Source organism: Ursus americanus, chromosome 1, assembly GCF_024610735.1.
Source record: "Ursus americanus isolate L20-20 chromosome 1, mUrsAme1.1.p, whole genome shotgun sequence".
In the NCBI taxonomy this organism is placed as follows: domain Eukaryota; kingdom Metazoa; phylum Chordata; class Mammalia; order Carnivora; family Ursidae; genus Ursus; species Ursus americanus.
The window spans coordinates 69,729,276-69,742,365 of NC_142127.1; the positions used below are offsets into that span (position 1 = coordinate 69,729,276).

Below are 13,090 nucleotides of genomic sequence, written 5' to 3' on the forward strand. Positions count from 1 at the left end.
TTTCTAAGATCATTTCAGGAAGTTTCTGTGGTTTGAGAGAACGTTCAGTGCAGGAGTCTCTGTATTAGCTAAAACTGGAAGGCCTCTCCTGGAACTACACCATAACATCACTTTAGAGCTGGAAGGGATCTCCAACTCATCTACTCCAGGCCTGTCATTTTATCAGGTAAAAAATTTTCATGATATGATTTTTTTTCTCAAAACATACCACTTTTTTTGGATAAAGTAAGATAAGCATATGGTTCAAATGTCAAAAGGCACAAAATATTGGGCAGTGGAAAATAAATATTTCCCAGTTACCCAGTTAGCATCCCTGGGGGAACCATTGCTACCAGCTTCTTATGATTTTTCCAGAGATATTTTATATATGCTATGACATCCTTTCAGCAAGAACTCCAGACCTGGCAAGACCAGAGAGCTCGTAAATTAATCACAATTGGATAATGATCATAAAGTAGTGAGTGAATCTTCCAATTCCAGTATCTATCAGCTCTGCACTTACTATCATGGACAAGTTAATTAATCTTTCTTCCTCATTTTCTCCATTCATGTGGTAGAACTGATGATCCCTGCGGGGCAGGATTGTCAGGATTAAGTAAGGTAATGTACTGAAGTTTCAGACACACCCCTTGATACTGACTGTGGAAAAATATCATCTTTTTTTCCTATCTATTTTCATTTCAAACGCAGAAGACAAACTGTTACCACAGTAGAAATGAAGACGTCTACAGAATACATACAATAAGAAAGTATGTGTCATGATGTCTGTTTTCACAGCTCTGTCACTTACTTTTCCCAGCCTGGAAGAAGTTGACTGGCCTCTTCCTCATTTCACTAGTAGGTGTCTTTAATCTTCTCCAAGACCACTTTACACAACCTGAAAAGCAGATGCCTCCTCGAAATGCACTACTTTCAAAGACTATATGCAGAAAAAATTATTGAAAGAGTAAGAGAGGTAGGCATGATGCAATTAGCATGTAGCAGGCACTTTGTTAAGTGACAGACCAGGCAAAACACAATGGAGAAAATGGTGAAAGGACTGCTATCCTTAGGGATTGGTGAAATTCAAGGGACTGCTGGGTCTTCTGAGACCTAGAAAGTCATTAGTCTCCCTCAAATTTAAGATTTCAGTTATCAGTGAAAAAAAAAGATCCAACTAAACAATTTAAAGAATTACAGGTATGTATTGTTCATAGGACTGAGAAATCAAAAAATCAGGCAGGCTTTAAAAAACTGATGGCTCTAAGGGCACCTGGTTGGCTGCATAGGTAGGGCAATCAACTCTTGCTCTCGGGGTCATGAGTTTGAGCCCCACACTGGGTGTAGAGCCTACTTCAAATGAAAAAAAATAAAGCAAAAAACCAATGGCTCTATAATATCAAGACCTACTTTTTTTTTCCATTGGTGCACTCTTTTTTCCATGATGTTGTTTTCACCTAAATCTTGTCTCTTCTAGTGGTCTCAAGGAGGTAGTCAGAAACAACCAAAGCTTCCTAGTTCATATCTACAAAAGTAGAGGGTACTTTTGAGTTAACTCCCATGGGTTAGAGTGAAATTTTCTTTCCCCAAGCTCCTGCTACTGTCTTCTCAACCTCATTGTCCCTAACTGGGGGATAATGACTTAAGCCAATCAGCAATTAGCCCTGGAGCTGGGCGATCTAACCCAAACCATGCTGGGAAACATAATGTTTACTTAGAAAGTAAAAAGAGGCCTGGATGGTGAGGAGGGACCTCACAAATATCAACTAGAGCTCTTGCTACTCCTTCTCTCTGCATGTCAATTCTATGTTGCTCTCTTGGGCTGGCTCCATGTATAAGGTTTTCACTTTGGGTTCCCTCATAAATTTGATTTACACATGGCTGAGGTTCGCCATGGGACAACTCTAAAGCCAAGTATCTGTGACTCTGCAAATCCAATTCCCATCATCCACCTGTGATTTTTGTGCTTTAGTTCAAAAGTCTCAAATATAATTGGCTTGGCCTAACCCATGGATTGACTTGCATTGTGGGTCTCCACACGCTGGTCCCCATCTCGTATAGCCAGAGGAGCAGGGTCATCTGATATAATCATGGATGACTAGGCCCATCTGTTCAGCAGGGTTTGTGGGTGGAAACAGATTCTTTTAGAAGGGAATGTGGGCAGAAAGGCAATTATATACTTCTCTAACCAGAAAAATCCCAGGGGTGAAAAGGATAGAAAAAAATGGCCCCAAATGTAAAGATAAAAGAAAAGCTTGATTCAAAATTAGGTTGTGTGACTGACCATAGATGTTTGCTTTACTCACATTTTAACCTTATAATCTCTGGAATTTGCTTTTAAAAACACCAAAATACTACTTCAAGGAGAAATACCACAGAAGAAAACAATCTTTGATCATAATCTAGAACCTAAAAAGGTATCTATGCTCATTATATCCCAAGTGTTGGAAAGTGTTAACACATCGCTAAATTTTATGCCTTTTTGCAGACTATTGTTTCCTCAAAATGAGTTTAAAAGGGACAGAGCTAATAGAATAACTCCAGTAGAACTTCTCGCAACAACAGTGCATTTCATTCTTAGGTAAATGACCCATTTGCTCCTCCAGATTTCCAAAAAGGTGTTAGAAGTTCCCACCCCATCCCCAGCCTAACTCCTGATATATTTGCTGGAAAAGGGAAGTTTTTAAGTTTTCAGCAGTACCTGTGGCTCTGAGGAAAGAAGTGTGTGGACATCAATCAGAGTAGTACAACAAGAATTCTGATGGACAAGAGGTAGAGAGGGCTGGGAGGAGACGAATGAGACCTGTTTTGCTTTACTTGCTAGTAATGCGTTCAGGCTCACTTGTGTTTAGGTCACTTGGGTCAGACCCAAATGACCACCTAACTGATTACTATTTTAAATGTGAAGGAAATAGAAAAAGGACTCTTTTAACCCCACCCTGACCCCCAAACCTGGAGCGGGTTGGGCTGAGGGCACCAAAACTTCCCCCGGAGGCATGGAAATTGCACTGAAGTTTATCTTGATGGTTCCAATACTTGAATTCAGAACCTTTTGCCTAGACTAGTCCAGATATCAAAAAATAATAAAATGAAGTCGTACAAAAGAGAAATATAAGAAACAGAGAGACAACACTTATCAAAAAATGTTATTTGGCCTGTAGCTAATTCTGATTTTAGTTAAAAAACAAATCGAAGCCCGGTGATGGTTAAAACTAACCAATAGTTAAAAGAAAGAAGGGAAGACTTTTGACATAAAGGCTGAATTTTTTTTTTTAATCAGCATTTCATGCAGCAGCTCCTGCGCGGCCTTCCCATTTCTCAATAGCTTTGATTTGTGGAAATAATGGTTATGCAATTTCCACACATTGTGCTCCAATCACAGCATGTAGGCAACAATAAAAAGAAAACAACGAGATGCACTTGAAGCTGGAGATTTTGATAAGCGTTTCTTTTCATTTCACAAGGGTTTTTAACGTGATATTTTTCTGAGGCAACTGAGATCGTCCTATTGAGCTTTAATAGGATATAGGTGAATACAGGGAAGCGTCTCATTTTCTTAAATGTATCTATGGCAGCAGCACTGGTTAATCTAGTTGTGAAAAATTAACCAAAAAGAAACTATTGGACTATGAGAATTCCACAGTTGACAGATTGTTGGTCTTTCGCTTAAAAAAAAAAAAAACTATGCCATCTGTTTACAAAAGATGAGAAATGTTGGAGAAAATTATTTCCCTTAGGGCATAATGCTACAGCCATTTAGAGAGAGGTCTCTGGCATTTTCCGAGAGGCTTTGGTAGAAGAACAAGACAGCATCAGGTCTGCACAGTCGTTGACTGAGAAAAACAAAGATGATTTCCTCTAGTCCTTATTTTAGTTTTACTCTTTGAACTTCCAGCAGTTTATTTATTATTGTTGTTGTTATTTTTAATTGGGTACAGATTGTTTTAGGAATCATCTTGGTTCCTTTTTTGAAGTTGGGTTTTGTTTTTTTTTTTTTTTTTTTTTTTTTTTGAGACTGGTTTCTAAAGTGCTCCACCTCCACCACCTGTCACTCTACGGGGGGCTACGACTTGAGGACACGCACCAGTTCTGAGCTCAGCTGCGGACTGGATGGTGAAGGGCAGCGGCAGAAGGAGGTGGAGGTGCAGATTTGGAGGTAGGTGGCAATGCAGTCTTTCAAAATAAAAATCCCCACGCTGCAGCTCTCTGATAAATTTTCATACACTCCGTGTACCCAGAGAAATAAAACGAATCTATCCAATGTAATTCTCTCAGAAGGATTTTCTCCTTACATACAAAACCCTGGGAAATTCACCTCCTCACCCCATCATTTCTATGTGATTAATCATATGTTGGTCACCTGTCACTAGATGGCATCATGTAGTGTTTCTTAACAGCAGTTAACTGAGTTGGCAAAATTACAGCGTGGGCCATTTTTTTCCGTATTTTCTTCTTTGGTATGGATCTAGAGAATCTAAATTGGATACTGGATGTTTCATCTTTATTTGCTTGATGGGTTTGGTTTTGTAAAATATGTATATTCTTTGAGATTCTTCTTCTCGGTATGTCTTGCTAGGATGGGACCTCAATGATTCTGAATCTTAAATAAATAATAAATTAGTTCTTCCTCTAAATTTTCTTCCAAGTCACACACACAAATATTTACTTAGAGAGACTTTGCAGAGATAAAATAAAGCTCAACACATCCAGGATCTTTACCTAGACATGCAGGCAGAACAAAATATATGTGTGAAATCTTGTTTTCTCTAAGTATGGCCAGTTGCCAGTTGAAATCTACTCATGGATAAGCCAGATTGATAGAATAATATAATAAAACTCAGGAAAAAATGGTCATCATTACCTGTCACATCTGGGAAAGTATAAGACTGTGACCATTAACTCTTATTCTATTTATGGCAGGTTTCCTTATTTATTGTTATTATATTTCTTTTATAAATTTCACAGTTTTCCAAAAGCATCAAATGATCATTTTTATATTATTCCAACAGCCTGGCTTAATGGTCACAGTCTTAATACTTTCCCAGATGTGACAAGTAATGATGACCATTGTTCCCGAGTTTTATTGAGAAATAATTGTCAATGACCATTTTTATTTGTTGTATTCCAATGAACCTTATGTTACTGAAGAATGGGGTCTAACTCTTATGCTATCAGTAAAATAAGACAAATCTTTCTAAATTTTAATTATGACTTAATGACCTGAAAATTTGTAAACCATAATAGATGACAAAATGTATTATTTGGAGTGAGGCTAACAAGATAGAGAACAGATCAGTTGATAGATAGCATCTAATTTAGTACTTGATATTCTAAATAATTGTTTAAAATCTATAATATTAATTTTCTATTTTCATTTACTTATTTACTATCTGGAAAGACAGATGTATTTCAATTTGTCTTTTTATCTTATTCTATTCATTCATTGAACAAATATTAGCTGAATACCTATGTTGGATTAGATACTAGAGATGCAAAAATAAATAGGGCACTAAATTTGGCCTCAAAAAGTTTTGTGTTGTTAAGCATCCATATAGTAAGTTTCAGACTCAATCATTGGGGGTAGTGGGAGGAAGGAGAGAAGGAGAGCAGGAAAGAGAAAGAAAAAGAGAAAATGCAGAGTCTTAGATGAGGCAAAGAGATGCGCTGTTATGGTCACTGCTCTGCTAGTAGACTCGGAGCTCCCTCATTGTATGTGTAAATGAAATAATTTTATATAAAAGTGTTTTGTAAACTGTAAAATACTTTTTAAATGTACAGCTTTTTAAAGCTTTCTAATTTCTTCCTGTAAGAACCCCACAGTTTTCAAATAGAACTTTGATCCTGCAATCAAGTCTTACTTCCTTTTAATTTACCCTCTATTTCAAAATTCCAACTGCATAAATAAACCCCATTAAATTTCCAACTCACCTTGTAAAACAAGCCAGAAACACCATGATCTTGGAGAGTGAAAATGTAGGAGGCTAAACTGAATAGCCCTGTGATCACATCACACTCTGAAACATTAAGACGCTGGGATGATCACTTTCCCATCTTCTACTCTGCTAATTCTTGCTGCTTCCTTTGGTTTTTGCAGATGAGAAATGGAATCTCAAGCACATTCTGTTACAATAACACATGTGGGATAAAGAGACCTCTAGAAAGTTTCATTCTGGTCCTATAACTTTACCTCTTTTACACTCTGCTGGTAGAAAAAAAAAAGACGTAGTTGCTGGTTGGATTAGGAGATTCAGTATAACACCACCTATTCTTAGACTTATTTGATAATTTTGCAAAATGCTTCTTACTTTTCATTATGGCCAGTCATTTCATATTCTCTGATAGGGAAGTCAGAAAACTTCTTTTTCCAGAGATTGTATGCAGAAATCAATATGGAAGGAATTCCAAATTCATATATATTTAAGACCACAATGAAGAACACACAAAATGGTGTCCTTTATCAAGTCCTTGACTGGATCTGGATGAGTAGAGAGGTGTTTATCTTAATTTCTTAGTTTATTATCTGAGGACTTTGTCTTTTATTTTGTTACTCTACTAAGTTGCCTTTTTGGTGTCATGACAGCTTACCAATAAAGATAAACTTCAAATTAAGCATTTGGGCTGAAAATATTCCCTCAATATATCAGTATATCCTTGTTTGAAATAGTCTTATTTCATTAGGAAAAGAGAAAAATATTATTTGGGTTCATTCTCCCTGTAGAAAATTATGCCTATCCTTACTTTGAATGATTAGTTTGGTTCTAGAATATTCATTTGCCATCAAACATGGGTTGGGAGAAAACTTTAAAGGTTGGAAATAAAAGGTTAGAGACCGATATATCTATTTACCATATTATTTGTTTTCTGGCTTCCCCTTCATTTTTTAGGTTTGTAACATTTTCCGCTTTTTTAAAATATTAACTCAAGCCAACAAGTGTCTTAAGAATGACTTATTAGTATTTGTGCAGAAACCTAGAAAGTGGAATTCTGTATCATCAGTTCCAGAGACCATGGCATTTAAGTCTTTTGCCATCAGTATATTTGGGTTAAAAGATGGTTTTTATAAAAGTGTATGCACCTACATTTAGCCATGGACAAAACGTCCCTGGAAAGCAGCAGAGATTTTTTTAAAAATTATTTTGGGAAAGTGTGCTGAAGCTTTTCTCTAAAAATAAAATGGCATTTCATCAGCACTGGTCATTTTTTAGCCACATATGACAAATGATCACAGATGCTCATAAAAATCTAAAAGGAACTGAATGTTGTTCTCTTCTGACACGGCAAAATATCTTTCCTTTAACTGCATTTTTAAACAAAAACAAACTTTACCACTTTGATTAAAGAGAATACAGGAAGCCATATGGTCCCACCCAGAGTTCCTGCATTCAAAATGTCCTCATGGGGAAGAAGGTTGAAGGTGTTTTTAAGAACAGAACTTTCATGTTTCTGCCTCTAAACAATGGCACTTCCTGTTTTGACCTCTAACCATGCTAGGCTCTCAAAAAGTAAGATGATGGACTTCTCCTTTTGACACGGTGAAGAACATTTTTACTCCCTCCCACCATGTGTGTTTAGAGTAGGATTATCAAAGCTCAATTTCCCTAAGGTCCTTTACATTGATCTATGGTCTCCGACAAAGGTTGGGATTTTCAAAACTTCAGTTACCTAGCCAGGAGCCTGGTATTGATGTCAAGAGAATATTCCTCATCTCAAATACAAGTAAAAAGCTACATGTTGCCTTTAAATGGCCCCAGCGTTTTACTAAAAGTTATTAACAGCTCTTAACAGAGTCAGGACTCTGTAATGCCTCCTTTAAGACACCTTCCTTCAAAAAAGAGAAAAAGTGAAAAACTAAGGAGGGAAAGAAGGAAGGAAGGAAGGAAGGAAGGAAGGAAGGAAGGAAGGAAGGAAGGAAGGAAGGAAGGAAACAGAAAAGAAAAGAGAAAATGTAGGAGGAAGAGAGGAAGGAAGGAAAGAAAGAAAAATTGGAGTAGAGCGAGAAGGCCATCACTACCAAGTGATGCCAGACTGGCCAAGGCTCCAAACGGGAGGGCCTCAGGCTCCTCACCAAGTGGGTTCTTGGCTTTGAGGAAGAAAGAATTCAAGAGCAAGTCGTTTAGAGAAGGGGCAAAGATTTATTAAGTATTAGAGTCAGAAAGAAGCTACTTCATAGACAAAGTAGCAGTCTCTCCTCCCAGGTGAGGAAGAGGGATTTTCCCTTTGCCTCTAACAAGGGGTTTTATAAGGTATTTTTGTTTTTGTTTTTTTAATTAGGTAACCATAGGGGTACCCGGCTGGCTCAGTTGGTTGGAAGTGCGGTCTTGTGGTCTTCCATGAGTCGGATCCTGTGACTCTTTTTATGACCTGCTGACTTTTGGAATAAGGGTTACCCTAAAACCCAAATGGCTTTACCTTGGTCAACTTGTCTCCCAAGGCTCCCTTCCCTCCTGCCTCAAAAGTAAGAAAAAACTACTTGGAAGAGTCAATAATCTGAATACCTGTTGCTTCCTGAAACCAGAAAAAAAAATTGTTTTTAAGCAAATCACTTAGTATAAAAAGTAACTCACGTTAGTTTTTGAAAAGTAGGTACAGATTAATGGAATGCTAAAGATGTAAGTATGATCTCAAAATAAATAACAAAAGCATTTTTAAAGGTAATGTACTCAAAGTTTTTTTTTTTTTTAAGTAATACTGTATATTGAAAGAGGGCACTATTTAAAGTGGAAAAAAATTTCAGCAACAATTCTGTTTTCTGTATTATTGTGAGAAGGACAGTTTATTAGAAATGAGAATATATTTTCTCACCAAGAAAAGACAAACCTTATCTTGGAATTTGTCCTTCAATTCTTGAAAGAAGTTATATATTTCTATATCTGTAAAAAAGAAATGTGTTGGCTTTCTTTCTCAGATTCTATAAAATCTTCCTTAAATATAAATGTGTATATCATTTAATATATCTATATATATACACAATTTAAATTATATATGCATAGATATAAATGTTTAAGGAAGATGTGACTGCTTTTTTAAAAAAACATTTCAGTAATTGGGATAAATATTGTAAAAATAAATTCCTTCAAGCATTTATTATTATCATTAACGATTTATGTATGCCTTTTTTAAAAGTAAGAAATTTATACGTTTCAGAGGCAAATTCCAGATTGTTACTCATACCAAATGATACCAAAACAATAAAACATTTGCTAAAGCGAAAGATAAGCAAAATATCTTCCAAGGTTGCTGTTGGTGGGGCTAATACCAAAATTGTTAAGACTGGTAATCCCACTTGGAAATCTGTGTAATTTGATGAGCAAATGCATCAAAGATATTAATGGGATATCTGAGAAGACCAACGATAATTAGAAAAGTCAATTTTTAGAATGCATTCTAGGGCAAAAATAAGTTTTAAATGCAGGAGATTTTCTGGCACAATAGCTAAAATGATTAGGTTTTCTTGACTGATACTTCTATAAATTTATAAAACTGAAATAAAAATGGGTAACTATCGAAAAGGAATGTTTTCTCCTTCTTCCATAAAACAACAAACACTTTGCAAAATAATTTTGCTGTAAAAATGATCACCAGTACATCCTCTCCTTAATTTTTGATTTATGTTTTTTTAAAATATATTTTCCACAAGTAAAGAATTGATAAATTATCTGATACTCTTGATTCACTATCAATAGCAGTCCGGGCAAAGAATTAGATAACAGATAAATAATTTTTAAAAAGCCTTTATAAATAAAATATGTGGCCATGATAATCCTTCAAATTCAAGGAGATACTCAACATCTAAGACCGCTCTTATCTCTAAAAGTCAATTGCTCAGCAGGTCCCGTTGTAGATGGTGAATGCGTAAAGAGCAGGAACTGCTGAACCAGTTAGTCTGTATTTAGATTATAGTATAGTAGTACCACTCGTTACTATCTCTAGTAAGTTAGGCCAATTTATTCTAGTAAACTGTAGTTTTCTCCTTTATTTTTTAAAAATATTTTAAATTTATTTTATTTATTTGAAAGAGAGAGACAAAAAATAGTGAGAGTGAGCACAGGTGGGGAGAAGAGGGAGAAGCAGTCTCCCCGCTGAGCAAGGAGCCTGATAAGGGACTCTGATCTCAGGACCCTGGGATCATGACACCAGCAGAAGGCAGACGCTTAACCAACTGAGCCACCCAGGCACCCCTCTTCTTTATTTTTTTAAAATTTATTTTTATTAAAATTATTGGTTAAGATTTATTTATTTTAGAGGGAGTAGGAATGGGAGGGGCAGAGGGAGAGTGAGGAAGAATCTCAAGCAAACTTCTTGCTGAGTGCTGAGATTGACACGGGGCTTGATCTCACAACCCTGAGATCATGACCTGAGCCAAAATCAAGGGTGGGTATCTTAACCAACTGTGCTACCCAGGGGCCCCTATCTATCTATCTATCTATCTGTCTGTCTGTCTGTCTATCTATCTATTTATTTATTTTAGAGAGAGAGTGTGCAGGCGTGAATGGAGGGAGGGGCAGAGAAAGAATCTTTAAGCAGACTCCCCATTGAGCGCAGAGCGGGATGGGGGGCTTGATCCCATGACCCATGAGATCATGACCTGAGCCGAAACCAAGAGTCGGAGACTTAGCTGACCGAGCCACCCAATTTTCTCCTTTATAAATGGAAATGGTAACAGCCCCTTCTTCACAGTGTTGTTCAGAGCATTAAATGAGATAATTCATGCATAGTGCAATGTCTGAGACACAGCAGTCATGCTAGAAATTACCAGTTGCAATAATGTTGTTATTGACGTTGGTGCAAATGACAATGCCTATTCAGCGTTTTAAACTTCCTCCTGAGAGTTTAGTTTTATCTGGGACTAGAAGGGAAGCACCACCCCTCTTTCATGTTCTTCCTGAGAACTCAGTATCTATACAGAAGTAAAATGTTAGCATTACACTCTCCCATTCCTGACACTTTCACATCTCAGTAGTTCTAAGGAACTATGTAGACTCCAAGAAGGAAAAAGCCAGCCCTGAGTTTGTGGGAGCCACATTTGAAGGGAGAGAACCCACAATGCCAGCACTGTTTTCTCTGAGATGTGTTCACTTTACAGTCAACACTACAGGGCAAAGTCTTGAAAGTCATCACTTCAAAGCTGGAAATCTTGAAGTCAGTTATATATCAAATGTGCAACTACTGTCCTAAAGAATTCCATACACTTAAGAAGTGAAGTTTGGAAGTTCAGCAACACAAGATCTATACTAAGAAAAACAAAGAGAATTAGCAGTCTATAAAAATCACAAAAGCTAGAAATACGCAATGGATTAGGATTAGATGGGGAGCCATTGTGATGATAATTAGAACAGCAAACCCCTCCCAAAGAGCCTGGCAGGAATACTTTAGACTGAGGCAGGGTGAGACCCTTTTGACTTCTCACCCTGTGCCCCCCGCCCCCCCGCAAAGATAGAATCATTGAAGGGAGAGCAAAACTGCATCCTTTTTCTTTCAACCCGGCGCACCCTGAAAGCTGTTGCTGGGGTAAGTCTTATGTTCAATCCAACCTAGGATTAAGACAAATGACTTTTGCGGCCATGGAAAGGATATTTAGTGTGGTAGTGCGTATTTCCTTATTATTTAAGCATCTGAACTGATATCATGGGGAATGTCAGTGGACCAAGAATCAAGAATGGCAGAGTGCTTCTGGGGTATTAGTGGAATATTTTCTTGAAGACATTAACTTGAATTTCTACATACTAGAAACTGACCCTCCAAGGAGAAATTCTGCTGCCTTTAAGCTTGAGATTCATGTACTTTGTCCCTTTCCCCCCTCCAGACCTCTCATGTTCTTACCAGAATTAACAGACGTAGCAACTGCTGACTGTAATGAAGAATGTAAGTGTTTGGCACATAGAAAATTAAATTATTAATGTTTGTTGTATACACAGGGAATCATGCATTTGAAGCTTTAAATTGTTAGGTCTGCGCTTTTCAAAGGAAGTCATAAGAAGAAAAAGTCAGGTGACTGGCTCTTTGCCATATTTCTAAGCAAGGTTAACTCTTCATCTAAGGTCTTAGGAGTCAATAGTGTGGTCCACATAATTATAATTGTGAAGAACCAATAAGACAGAGATTACATGTTTGATGTGATCCTCTCAAGATTCAAGATTCAATTCTGAGCAGCTAGTTTCTGGGACGATGTAGAATGTTGGATATATGACACAATTGTCAGGCAACGTTATATAAAGTAATAGGCAAAAACGTGAAAGTGTGTGTGTGATTTGCTGTGTCAGGGAGGAACGTTTCTTTTACCCTCTTAAATTCTGGGGCTGGCCTAAGAATCAATCCGACATAAGACAGATTAATGGGAAAATAACATGCAAATTTTTAAATTTTTCTTTCTCTCTCTCTCTCTCTCTCTCTCTTTTTTTTTTTTACAAATGCATGAGAGTCTTCGGATAGAAAACGAAGACCTGAAGAAGCCATCAGGCCGGAAAGCTTATAAGCCATCAGGCCCGAAAGCTTATATATGGTTTTTACACAAACCATAAGTTGTGAGCATAGGAAAAGACAAAAAGGGGAATGGGCTGGGGTGGTGAATTGTGGGACAGTGATTAGGATTCTATGAGAGGGGAGACTAATGGAAGATAAGGGCTATTTTAGTAAGGTCCGTTCCACAATGACTCCCAGTCTCTAATGATAAGACTGTTCTTGCTGCTGGAGGGAGGGTGCTTTTCACCTTGAACATTCAATACCTGCTTTTAGATAGAAAGAGGGAGGCTCAACAGTCCTTCCTGCATCTTCTATTTCTCAAGTGCCTTCAGTTCAAAATAATCAGTATGCCAAAGAGGTATATTTTGGGGTGGCATGTTCTTAATCCCTTCACCTGATAAACTTTTCCAAACTAGAAAAAAGGAAACTTTCAACAACAGAAATCTTTTAATTCCTACTGTGAAATAATTTTGTAGCCACAGATAGCTGTGCATAGGTATGCGGATTGTTCATAACGTCTCGGTAATTTGCAGAGTAAACACACTTTAGTCCTTCAGTTAACAGCCAGATAAATAGTCTGAGGCTTGTGTGTAATTTAGTCAGAAAATAAGCAATTTGATCAGCAAAGATTTTCAGGCTGATCAGAAAATTG

General features: G+C 37.2%; 1 protein-coding gene across 1 annotated transcript in view; it reads left to right on the forward strand.

The window, feature by feature from the left end:
• The first annotated feature begins 4,027 nt into the window (after positions 1 to 4,027).
• Positions 4,028 to 13,090, forward strand: part of SLC39A10 (solute carrier family 39 member 10) — a 135,475-nt gene continuing 126,412 nt past the window's right edge. Inside the window, exon 1 of the mRNA XM_045806371.2 lies at positions 4,028 to 4,135. The gene's annotated coding sequence lies outside the window, so the exon portion shown is untranslated. The remainder of the gene's footprint in view (positions 4,136 to 13,090) is intronic.